The sequence below is a fragment of the Sorex araneus genome, chromosome 6 (assembly GCF_027595985.1).
Source record: "Sorex araneus isolate mSorAra2 chromosome 6, mSorAra2.pri, whole genome shotgun sequence".
NCBI classification, from domain to species: Eukaryota; Metazoa; Chordata; class Mammalia; order Eulipotyphla; family Soricidae; genus Sorex; species Sorex araneus.
In genome coordinates this window covers 28,218,874-28,232,096 of record NC_073307.1, presented here as the reverse complement: position 1 = coordinate 28,232,096, position 13,223 = coordinate 28,218,874, and the positions used below count along the sequence as shown (strand labels likewise).

Here is a 13,223-nt window from a genome sequence, read left to right as displayed (position 1 = left end):
AGGGATTGCACTAGAGTTGGCTGCATGCAAGGCCAGCGCCCCACCTGCTGTACTAGCTCTCAGCCCCAGCTGCCCTCAGCTTTCAATTTAACCTCAGTTTTACATAGAAATAGATTGTTCAGGGCCCAGGACTGTGGCTTGGTGGTGGAGTCCAGGCCTCACACGTGGGAGGCCCTGAGCTCCAGCCCCAACATCACAAAGGGAATTTGTTCTTTCAATCAAGCATTTTCTTCCCCAGATTTCTTTATAGAAGTACGGTGAGCTGGAGATGCAGGGCTCAGCAGTGTGAACCGACTTCACCACATTGATGCACTGGGCCTGGTTCAGTGGTTGGAGGCCTTCTACCTCTTTCTAGCATCTAAGGAAATAAATAGACCATTTTTCCAGGAACACCTAAATACCTAGAATTTTTTGTTCTGCTTGGGGATCCCGTTAGCAGTAATACCAAGGACTTGGGTGTCTGTGCCCCAAGACCATGCACAGGATGACCTCATGAACCCAGACGGGGCTCAGTTGCTCAGGAGCTGGTGGGTTGTGTCCAACTGCTGGACTGGGGTCATGTTGGCAGGGCGCCGGGACTGCCAGCCCTCCCCCAACACCCACCCCCAGCCCCCACCTCCCAGCAGAAGACGCGGAGGCTTGATCTCTTAGCCGCCACACTGAGAACCGTGGGCTGAGGTGTCTTTTGTTTTCTTTGAGGAAGTCAAGTTCACAAGGCGGCTTGTGACTCTCGGGGTAGCGTGCTCTTGAAACTGGGGGAACGCAGGGAAAGTTTTGGGATCCAGGCTTCACCTGAAAACATGACTGGGGATTTTGGAAGTGATGCAGCATAGTGAAACAAGCATCGGGATTGTTTTCAGCCCCAGCTTGTTGTGTGAAACTCCTGCTGTTCTTGCGGTGACCCGAGGAGGGTTGAAGTTCCCCTTCGGGGGCCAGCTGGACGCCTGTCAGCTCTGTTCCCTGTGCAGGCTCCTGCTTAGTGATGGAGGAGCAAGGTCTGGGCCGGGAAGAAGCTGGATTCAGGTTATAACCCCTCCAAAGGGGTGATTCTTCTCAACTAGTGATGCACAGGGGTTATTCTTGTGCTTTGCACTCAGGAATTACTCCTGGCAGTACTTGGGGAACCATATGGGATTCTGGGAATCAAACCTGGGTGGTCTGCATGCAAAGCAAACGCCCTACCCACGTGCTATCACTCCAGCCCCCAAATTATCTCTTGAGTCTCCAAATTAAAGCTTTTAAGATACATTAGGGCCAGAGCAATAGTGCAGCAGGTCGGGTCCCCTGATCCTGTGAGGAGTGACCCCTGAATGCAAAGCCAGGAGTAATCCCAAACACGGCCAGGTGTGACCCCCCCAATAAAAAAAAAGTCTCTATAGTGTAGACAGACAATCAGTAAAAAAGAGGTGACCAACATATGTCCCTGAAAGAAGGATTCAACATCCCCAACTGAATGAGTCCTCTAGTTTGTGGAGAGTCTCCCATGCCTGTGCAGGGGATTGCACCTGGCAGTGTGCAATTAGTTAGAAAACAATAACAGAATAATGTTATACATCTGTCCAGTAGAATCTACCGCTGCAGTTTGGAAGGGGGAAAAAAAAGGACAAACTGCTGGCATACAGCATTGCACTGAACTTTGAAAGGTGACAAAGATGGCATCAGGTAGATACCATCTCCTACACAAAGGACTAAAACTGTAAAGGTTTATAGTGTACCAGATATTGGCCAACATGCATGCATTGCCAGTTGGAGGACATAATATAACTGGAAAGTCACTTAGCCGTCTCTGCTGAAGCTCAGATCAGACCCTCCCCACACCATCGAGCACTCCACTTCTTGGCTCAGATCCCCCCGTGTGTGTATTTTTATTTCTCAGGGCCCCAAACCAGTGACAGCCCAAGTGCCCATCAACCAGAGAATAGTGTCCTAGCTATGGAAGAGCCTCTCTTCTGAGGTGAGGCCAGGCAGCGTGTCCTGTGCCACATATACCCGCCCAGCATAGCCCAGTCGGTCCTTCTCATTCCAGTTGTTGGCATTCAGGGGCAAGAATTTTCCACAGGTGGGGGCTGGAGCAATAGCACAATGGGTAGGGCATTTGCCTTGCACTCGGCCAACCCGGGTTCGATCCCCAGCATCCCATATGGTCCCCTGAGCACTGCCAGGAGTAATTCCTAAGTGCAGAGCCAGGAGTAACCCCTGTGCATCGCCGGGTGTGACCCAAAAAAAAGAAAAAAAAAGAATTTTCCACTGGAGCTGTTGAATCCTTCTTTCAGGGACATACGTCTGGTCATCTCTTTTTATTGATTGCCTGATTGTTATGCTTCTTTATTTTTCTTAGTTTTTGACCATATCCGCAGTGCTCAGAAGTTACTCCTGGCTCTGCACTTAGGAATCACTCCTGGCAGCTCTCAGTGTCTGATTGTTGGGGGAGGAGGATAGATATGCTAGTGTTTGGGGTCACTCTCCAATTGGCTTGGGGAAGGGGGTGGCTCATGTCAGTGCTGGGGATTGCACCTGGGCCTTAATTAGTTAGAAAAACAATAGCAGAATAGTGCCATATATCTGTCCAATGGAATGCACCACTGCAATTTAATTTTTTTTTTTTTTTTGCATTTTGGGTCACACCCAGCATTGCACAGGTGTTACACCTGGCTCATGCACTCAGGAATTACTCCTGGCGATGCTTGGGGGACCATATGGGTTGCTGGGAATCGCATCCGGGTCGGCCGAGTGCAAGGCAAATGCCCTACCCGCTGTGCTATTGCTTCAGCCCCACCACTACTGCAATTTTAAAGGAAAAAAAGGGACGAACAGCGGCACACAGCCCTGGGCTGAACTTTGAAAGGTGGCAGAGATGGCATCAGGTAGAAGAGATTTCAACCTGATCTCAGCTGTCCCTGACTTCAGTACTGAGTCCTGGAAGCCCTTGGAACCCCAACACACACACACACACACACACACACACACACACACACACGCACGCACGCACACATTGCCAGCTCAGCAGTCCCATGATGGGGCCTAAGATCTGGCAGTTGTGACAGGTCCCAGGCAGTGTTGCTGCTGCTGCTGCTGCTCTGGGAGCCACACTGAGAGAACCACTGACACAAGCCAGACACGAGAAGGAAGGGTGTGTGGATACGCCCCCACACTCTCAGAAAGGGCATGGCCACTCGGGCGTCTTCTTTCCCATGGCCCGCAGTCACCCACATTTCAAAGTAGGATGCGGTGCTACATGCTGGGTCCATTTCTGTCACCAGGGAGACATTCCAGGAAGTTCTCACTCTCCAAGACCGGCTCTTTGGCTAAGAAGGGAGGAGTCAGCCGCCTGGGCAGTGTTTGGGGGCGGGGACAGCTCTCTGCGAAGGCCTCAGAAGAAGAGTCGCCGTCCCTCCCCAGGGCTGGTCAGGACACTGGACCAGCAGAACTGATCCTTTCCCAAATGGCCAGGCCTGGAGACCAGATGCCATCTGTCATCTCTTGTACTGGCTTCCCGTTAGGCCTCAGTAGGTGACGCGTAACCGAGAACTAATTCTACAAAGTATTTTGTTGGGTGTGGTGGAGACACAGATGAGTCAGCCTTAGACCTGCCCTCCAGAAAGACAGTTAGTGGGGGCTTGAGAGCGTGACTGTTCTCTCACAGGGAGCCTCCTCATTTCCCCTCCCCTTCATCCCACCCTTGACCCGGCTCCCTCCTCTCACCGTACCCCCTAGGCTGGAGGTTGGGGGTTCTCACTCATGTGGTGGCGTTATAGAGGTAAGTAAATCTAGATACTTGTGGCTTGGTGGGGAGCTTTCCTATCCCACAGCAGGAGATGGACCAGGTCTGAGAAATACCAGGTCACCCCACTCTGCAGGGGCTGTGACCATCCCCCCCCGGGGGCCAACCAACCCCAGACTGTTGAGTTCGATATTGATGGAGGGACCCCAAGATTCCCACCTTTGCCTCAACCTGCTTCAGACTGGCCACACTCCAGACTTCTGCAGTGGGGATGGGACGGGCGGGGGGGAGGGGGACTCTCAGCTCATTTGTGTAGTAACCCACTGGAGGATGGGTGGGGTGCAGGTGACTTCCTCGACCACTGACACCTCAGGCCCTCCTTTCTTTTAGAATTCTTCCTGTTCCCCCCCCCCCGCCCCCTCAGAGATGTGGCAGCTGGCTGGCTGCCTTATCCTACTTGTAAAAGAACCACCAAGCAAAAAGCAGGGACCCAGAAATCAGAACTAGGCTTATCTCTTGCTCTGCCACTCTGGTTGTGGCTGGGGCAAGACCTAAAATCTTTCCAACGACTGCCAGTTTCCACTTCAATAGAAGAGATAAGAGCTGTGTGTGGAGTATGTGAGCAGAGAGGAACACATGCTGTCTAGCAGCGGGATCTGTCCATGGCGACTCGGGAGAGCTTTGGATGCTAGTGGTTGTTGCAGCCAGACCTTCTTAAGTCTCTCACCTGTGTTTCTTCAATCTGACTCACAGCAGGCCTGGCACAGAGGTGTTGGTGTCCCCATTTTACAGATGAGCAAGCTGAGGCTCAGTGTTGACCTGACCTTGTATTCATTGAACACCTTGTATCCACTGAACTCCATGCTAGATATGGTGGAGATGCAACAGTGAACAAGACGGACCCATACCCTGGGGCTAGAGAAATAGCACAGTAGGTAGGGCCCTTGCCTTGCACATGGCAGACCTGAGTTCAATCCCCAGTGTCCCCTGTGGGTCTCCAAGCCCACCGGCAGTGAATTCTGATTGCAGATTGTAACCCCTGAGCACCCCTGGATGTGACTCCTCAAAAGAGACCCACGTCTCTCTGCCACTAGATTCAACATTCCACATGATGCCCCACAGGTGGGGCTATAATGTGCCAGGGTTGAGCTCCAGATCCAGGTCTGGGCCTGTGCTTTCCTGCCTCACCCCCGAAGTCAAGCCCCCCCCACCCCCCGGATGGTGAGGTGCCTGGGGAGCCCCGCCCCCACCATGAAAGGCCCAGCGCCTGGTTTTCCCCAGGAATGATGGAGGAAGGAGTTTCCCCGAGGGGAATTCAGAAGGACCAGTGCTCTCTGGGCCCTCTTCCTGCTGTGACGGGGAATCCCTCTGGATTTCTCTGGGCTCAGGGGAAAGGCCTGTCCTTTTCCCGCTCCTCGGGCACACAAAGGGGGTGGATCCAGAGCTGCTTTGCAAGAGGCTTAGATCAGTGTCAGGCTTGCGGTGAACTCCAGCTCCTGGGGGTCACTTGGCACAGCTCCAACCTGTCCCCAACCCCCGTCTGCTCTGACTGCCTGAGATGTGGACATTCCCAGAGCACATTGTCAGTCTCTTTTTATGAATCGGGAACACCTCCCAAGCAGTGCTCAGAGAACCCCAGGGATGCCCTGGCCAAGGGCTGGATAGTCCAATGCTCAGGCTCAGCAGTGCGGTGCTCCCCAGGACCCCCTGGTGCTCGGGCCTCCAGGGCCACATTTGGCGACGAAGTGGGGTGGAGCATGAGAATTGAGACCCAAACTCGGACCCCCCCACATGCCAAGCCTGCACTCCAGCCCTTCGAGCTGTCTCCTGGACCCTTGACAAGCCTCTTGAAACCCAGAGAAGCAATCAGAGATTTCTAAACCACCCCCACTAAGAAAAACTGTGAGGGCGAGAGAGAGGGTCCAAGAGGTAAGGCACTTGTCTTGCATGTAGCCAACCCATTTGGTCCCCAGTACCACATATGATCGTTCAAGCACCAACAGGAAGGTCCCCTGAATATAGAGCCAGGTATAGCCCCTGAACCCTGCCAGGTGTGGCCCAAATGCTCTCTATCCCAACCCCCATCATCACAGAAAAGAAAAGAAAAGCAAAACTATGAGATGGTACTTTATAGCATTTGCTCGTGGTAGCTGTGACTCTAAATCCAAAATGACCAGTGTCAGGAGACTAAATAAAATATGGTTGAAGTATGTGTACTGGAATACCATACAGCCATTAAAAACCATTCTGCAGGGGCCAGAGCAATAGTACAACGGTTAGGATGTTTGCCTTGCACATAGCTGACCCAGATTCAATCCCCAGCATCCCATATGGTCCCCCGAGCTCTTCCAAGAGTAATTCCTGATTGCAGAGCCACGAGTAAGCCCTGAGAACCACCAGGTCTGGCCAAGAAACCAAACCAAAAACAAACCACAAAAAAACCAAAATCATCCTGGAGAGGAGAATGCAAAATGAGAAGAGTGCTAACAATTCATGAGTGAAGCAGAATGTACACACAAAAGAACACCTAACATGGCAGTGTTTATCACACATGCCGCAGCCCTGTTGAACATGTGCTGACATAGAACGTGCCCATGTTGCTCAGCATGAGTTACTTCTGGGCAGTAGAGTTGTGAGGGACTTTTGTTCTCTTCTGTTTTTAATATTTTCCCATTTCTCCAGAGAAAAGGGCACGTCCTTTGTAATCACAGAGGAAAACTCCCCCCATAGACACACACATACACACACACACACACACACACACACATACACACACACACACACATACACACACAATGAAGGGGAAAGTGGGGGTGTCTCTTTCTAGCTCTATGCTAAGGCCGCCCAGGCCCCACCAGCCTTAGGAGATGCAGGAGCCAGAGAAGGGGCTGGGCGAGCCGGGCAGATGGATGGGTTGTCAGCCTCTGGGTCTCACCCTCAAGAGCTGCCTAGCCACAGGGCCTGGCTGGGGGCAGCCCTCCCACACTTTCCCTTCCGTCCCTTTCACCATCCTTATTGCATGCCTCGGCTTCCCAAGGGACCTGCTGCTTTGTGGGTCCCTTGGTGATTATGGGTCACCTCTAGAAGGCAAACCCCACACGAGCAGGCCACATTCCCATCTCACTGCCCCGGACATAGCCCGTAGGAGACGGGGCCCCAGGGAGATCTTGGTTTATGAGGACTCGAGGCCCTGCTGGGCAGTTCCACGTGACATGAGAGAATGGGAGGATCTTCCTGGGAGTCTGGAGACAGCAGAGAGCTTCCTGCTGCCGGCACAGGATGGGGTTCAGCAACCCGGAGAACCCAGTCAGGCTTCGAAATGGCAGCGGCCACTCAGGGGGTGGTGAGGGTGTCATCCTCGTGCTTCACGTTTCTTAAACAAATCAACTGAAGATAGAACTGCCCTCCCTTCCAGTGCTTTCTCCCTCCCTGTATTCCGGCCCGTGGCTCCCCAGCCTCCTCTCAAACCCTGGCAGGTCATATTCTCAACAGAACTGTTCCACCAAGCCTGCCCCAGAACCAGACCCCCAGTGATTCCAAATGCTGGATCCAGCTGTTGATTCTCCATCCTCCTATGACTTGACCCATCCCAGAAATTGTCCTTCTAAAACCCGTTTCTTTCTGGTTTTCCCTCTTACTGTTGTGGCAACTCCTGTCCCCTCCTTATTGTGATCAGTGGCGCTCAGCTCTTACAGCTTCTCTGATGATAGTTAGCCTCTCACTGGTATCATCCCGTGTCATGATTTTAAAGAGCCACTCAGGAAGCACCTGCAGGTCTTTATTTAGAGCTCGGACCTCTCCCCTAGCTCAGTTACCCACCTGTCGCCCTACAGGCCTCTCCTGGAGTGCCTAAAAGAAGCATCTCATACCTCATGTGCCCCAAACTTGAGCATCTTCTCTTCCCCCCACAATGCTCCATCAACAACCTTGTGTACTTCAGCTGGTTCCCGCCCCCTTTCAGACTGAGATATGCTCAGGCACCAAATCTGGCCAGAGTCCCCCCTGCATCCTGGATTCCAGAGCCCACTTCCACTCCATCAGCAAGGCCTGTTCTGCTCTCTAGAACCTGATGTTCTCTCTGTATATACAGTCTATGCTGGCCCTTGAATCCAGCACTGTGGTCCCTTGCCAGGATCAGGCTGTCTGAAACAGCTTCCTGACTGACTCTGCCTGTGTTCCCCAGTTTATTCTCAGCCCAATGCCCAGAAAGATGCTTTAGGAAGAGGCATCATGTCACTGCTGTGACGAAGCTCTCCAGTGGCTGCCGCCACAGTGAAAGCTCTAGTGCACACCAGGGCTTCCTTTAACACCTTTAGCACCGCCCTGTGCCCCGCCGCCAACCTGCCTGATGCCATCTCCCACTTCCCCTGCATTCCCTGCGGTCTGGCCACACCAAGCCGCTTACTGATACTCATCACGCCAGGCAGGCTCTGGGCCTTTGAATATGCTGTTCCGTCCACCTAGAACACCACTTCCCCAGCAATTCTCAGGACTCACTTCCTCATTTCTTTCAGATCACTGTTCATAACTCACCTCTCACATGTGTGGGCTTCCCTGGTCTCATTGCTTAGGTGGTTTTTGTTTTTAGTGCGAGGGGGTCAAACTGAGGGTCTCACACATGGAAGGCAGGAGCACTGTGCCACTGAGTCGCATCTTGGCCCAAGAATTCTGTTCTTTTTTTTTTTTCTTTTTAGGTCATACCTGGTAATGCACAGGGTTTACTCCTGGCTCTGCACTCAGGAATCACTCCTGGCAGTGCTCAGGAGACCATATAGGATGCTGGGAATTGAACCTGGGTCAGCCGCATGCAAGGCAAACACTCTACCCGCTGTGCTATCGCTCCAGCCCCTTGGCCCAAGAATTCTGATGCTGCTTCCCACTTCCTGCCCCACTACTCACTCCCCCACCCCCTGCCTTCATTTTATTTCTCCTTGAGCATATTCATCTCTTCTAGTGACTATTTATTTTGTTTACCTATTTAGTTTATTGTTTGTTGATCTCCCCCAGCAGATGTGTGTGTGTGTGTGTGTGTGTGTGTGTGTGAGTGAGTGAGTGAGTGAGTGAGTGTATTTTGTCTAGTGCCTTATCTCCAGACATCAAGGAAATGCCTGAGATATAGTGGGTGCTCAATCAGTATCTGGGAACGGGGACTGAGAGCTTTGGATTGTCCCCCGTGTCGGTATGAGAAAGATGCCCCTCACCAGGGGTAGACCATCACCCATGCTGTGTGCAGACCAGTCCACCCTCGGGGCTCCCGAGGAACTCCACAGAGGAGCCTGCATTTCCCAGCTGTCATCCAGCCTGGTTTTGCCCATGTGCCTGCCTTGGTTGCTCTGCCTTTATCACTGACCTGCTTTCCTCTGGTCTTCTCCAGGTACCTGAATTTGCAGCCTTCGAAGGAAGAGAGATTGAAGGTAAGAGAATGATGAGACTAAGTCTCCTCCGGACCTTCCCAGCTGAAACAGCCTCAGAAGGGATTGGCAAAGGGCTGCCCAGAACGGTGCAAGTGTTTGCATTTAGATGGAGAGAAGATCCAGGGGACTTATGTTGACTTTCGGGGTACAGTGTAAGGACGAGGGGGAAACAGTCTTCAGTGCTTTCCTGGGGAAAACATGGCAACTCACTTCCAGCCTCTTCCTGGGAGCTTCTGCCAACTCCAGTTTCAGAGCAGGCCTGGCAGGGAGCAGAGTAAGAAATGTCTGGTCTAGCGGAATATTCTAGGATCTTCACAGCACAGGAATTCTTTGCTTCTGTTGAATCACAGTCCAGATTTTACCAGGAAAGGTGCCAGTAAATACCAGGAGTGGAGGACCGTGCCCTGATGGGCACGGCTGATGGCATTGGAAAAGGAGGGCAGTTTTTTTCGTGGCCAGCCTTTGACCCAGCCATTCTACTTTCTGGAATTGGTCCTAGGAAAATAATTCCATTTGTGCAGAAGTTATTTATAACTGCATTGTGTATGCTAGAAAACAGAGAAATGTCGAAAAGGCCAGCAAAATGAAATTGGTCATTGAAAGTCTGGCAGTCTGTATGCGGGTATATCATGAATGACCAAGATGTATATTCGTTGCCAAGAATGATGCTTGTAAATATATTGTTCAATGAAAAAATATTAAAAGGTGGTCGGGGGATAGAAAATGCTTATGAGCTCTGGGCTGTCTCCCTGTCAGACTTCCTTCCTGTGATCTAAGCACCAACAGACCCCTTGCAGGCTCAGGCTGAGCAGGAGTTGCTGGGATTGATGCAACTAAGAGCCTCAGGCCCAGCTGCAGTGAGCTGGGTTCCCAGTACATGGGCCCCCAGGTGGACTGGGTGCACGGCACACAGACCTCCAGGTGGGCTGTGTGTAAGACTATCTTTACCTGTGTAAAAGCAGGGAGTGTCTGAGACAGTGGTGTTATTTGAGCTGGCCAAATCAGAATTTTCAATATTTTCTTATTTTTTTACAAAAGATACACATTACTTATATTGTGATATTTTTTTTTTTTAAAGAAAGATACAGTTGTGGGGCTGAAGCAATAGCACAGCGGGTAGGGTGTTTGCCTTGCATGCGGCCGACCCAGGTTCAATTCCCAGCATCCCACATGGTCCCCTGAGCACCGCCAGGAGTAATTAATGAGTGCAAAGCCAGGACTAACCCCTGCGCATTGTCACATGTGACCCAAAAAGCAAAAAAAAAAAAAAAAAAGATACAGTTGAAAAGGCTAAAAAGGAAACTATAGTGAGCGCCTTTGGCAGAACTCTGGAGAACTGGGTTAAAGGCAGAGAGGACGGGTGTGCCAGGGCTTGCGAAGGGCACACGGAGAACCTAAAGAGACGCCCCTCAGAGCTAAGACTCCAGGCAGACCCGCTTCCCACTCAGCCCCTCTTGTGGGAGCCCCTGGCAGGAGAGAGGGGGACTCGGAGTCCGTAAGATGAGTGTGCAGCCCCCTTGGGCAGCCAAGACAATCTGACTCCAGCCCGTCTTGAACCCGGGGAATAGCCTAATGGCTCCAGCCCTGACCCCAGCCAGTGTTGTGTGCCATCCCCAGTAGGAATGGCAGTGGCCCCGGTGAGTTCTAGAAGCCATTCCCAAAGGATTAGTCCCTTCGAAGTCTGATTCAGGAGCAGGGGCTCCCAGGCCGACCCAGGCCGCTGGGAAAGAAAGCCAGTGTCGCCTCACACCTCCACCCCACCCGAGCCGGGGATGTCAGGATGAATTCTCCACATCAGAGAGGTTTGTGCCAGTCCCGGCCTGTGTTCAATGTTCTTGGGGCATAACTCTTGCACATAGTGAATTTTCCAGACAATCATATGTAATCCTATGGCCTTGCAAACTGTTTTTATTATGCTCACTTAATTAGGTTGTGTTTTATCAATGTTCTCATAACACTGTGTACATAGAGTTTAAGTATCAACAGTGCTCCTTCCCGCCGCCTGGCTCAGCCCCACGCCCTCAAGGCAGCTTCTTATACCCCTGAATAGTGCCTTTTTCTGCTTGTCTTGTTGTTTCTTGATTTACCAGGTTAGATATCTCTTAGATTCTGGTAGCAGGGAAGAACGAATATTAGGGGCTGGAGAGATAGTACAGTGGATAGTGCACTTGCCCTGCACACAGCTGACCAAGGTTTAATCCCTAGCATCTCATATGGTCCCCTGAGCACTTCCAGGCGTGATCCCTAAGCATCATTAAGTGTGGCCCAGAAACACCGTTCCTGCCCCTTTTCAAAAAAAAAAAAAAAAAGAATCGAATGTTCCTACAAAACCACCTCCTCTCCTCCCCTCATCTTGCCAGTAAGAGTAGAATGTGATTTAGAGTCCCCTCAATAGTGAAGAGAAACCTCTCTTGGCACAGAGCTAAGTAATATCTCGTGTCCTGTGCTTTGGGAGGAAATGATGCTATTTCTTTGATCTTATCTTCTTATCTGTTTGGCCTACTGGATTGATAAACTACTTTTGTTTTATTTCTTTTATTTTCTCTCCTTTCCCCATCTCTTTGCTTCTTTGACTTAAAAAAAAAAACAAAAAAAACTTCCCCTGATTATATCCTCCAAGCCTTCTGTTTTTTATTATTATTATTTATTTTTTTTTCTTTCTTATTTGTCACTTCCAAGAACTCTTTCTTATCTTCTGGTTTTCATTTTCCATAACAACACATTCTTATCCGTGGTGTTGCTAATTCCCTCCCTCTCTCTCTTTCTCTCTCTCTCTCTCTGTGTCTCTCTCTCCCTCTCTCTTTCTCGCCCTCTCTCTGAAGGTACTATTTTTTTACTCGTATTGGTTTTATTTTAATATTCTTCTAGTCTTTGTGTTGTCTTTGTTTCCATGTGACTTCTTTTTATTTGTTTTCTCTTTCGTGTTGGAAGCTTCCCTTGAGTGTCAACTGTCTTGGTTATCTGTTGGTATTTATGAGTGAAGCCATAAAACGCAGAATGAAACTGCTGGGGAGAACTTATCAGCCGGGGCCTCACTCAGGCCTCTAACTCTTGGACTCCACTGTTTCTCAACCTGGGTACTGCTGACATGCTGGGCCAGAGAAACCCTTGTTATCAGAAGCTCTTGTGCATTGTAAAAAGTTTAGCAGCATCACTGAACTCTGCCCCGCAGATGCTAGTCTCTGCCCCCTCCCAAAGCTGCAATAATAAAAACATGTCCATAAACATGGCTAATGACCCCTGGGGGTGGTCAGTTTGCCCCACTGAGAATTTCTGCTCCCGAGTCATTTGACTCTCCGAGAGAAGCGTTCACCTTCTCATCTGAGTTGTCCATTCCCCCTCGGAACCACTCCCAGGCTTACTAGCATAAGCAACAATCGTCTCATTATTCTGCAAGTCAGGAATTTGGGAAAGGCACAGATCTCCTCTGTCCACAGAGCCTGGGACTTAGTCCAGGGGCCTGGAATGACAGAAGGTGGCCCGAACTGTCGGGAGTCTGGAGTTGGAGGCCCCATTCAAGACAGTTATTCTGGTCTCAGCTGGGACTGGTGGCCAGAGGGACCACACGTGGCCTCACGGCACACTGTTCAGTAGTTGACTTCTTTAGTGGTGACCCTTGAATAGCACTTAATCCCTTCCACTGTGTTAGAAACTGACCCACATCCGGGAAGATGAGAGACCCTTTCAAGGGGAGATGTGTCAAAGAATTTGCAGCCAGTTTTTAAAGTTCCAGACTCACCACACTCTGGCAAGGGGCGGCACATGCCCGGGTGGGGCCTGTAGAAGGGGAATAGCACATCCCACTCTTCAGTCCGAACATCCTACCCTCAGCCCTTCCCTCTTTCACCTCGTGTCCATCTCCCGTTCTTGGGCTTCAGCCTCTTCTCATGGATCTTCTGTCTCCTGCCAGGTGGAGCAGAGGACAATGTGGAATCTTAGAGGGGAGGGTTCCAACCCGTTTTCCCGGCTCTTTACCTGGCCCCTCTGCTGCCCACTCCTTGCCATCAGGATATCCCTGGTCACCCCCAGGTATCAGCTGTTCCAGATTCTGGGGCGAAAGACTCACCCCATCAGTTCTCTTCTCCAGG

The 13,223-nt window shown here is 51.0% G+C and overlaps 1 long non-coding RNA gene across 1 annotated transcript in view; it reads left to right on the top strand.

Moving 5' to 3' along the window:
- The window catches only part of LOC129405567 (uncharacterized), a 69,700-nt gene that overhangs the window by 37,755 nt on the left and 18,722 nt on the right, over nt 1-13,223 (top strand). Inside the window, exon 3 of the long non-coding RNA XR_008630656.1 lies at nt 9,096-9,135. This is a non-coding gene — a long non-coding RNA (uncharacterized LOC129405567). The remainder of the gene's footprint in view (nt 1-9,095; nt 9,136-13,223) is intronic.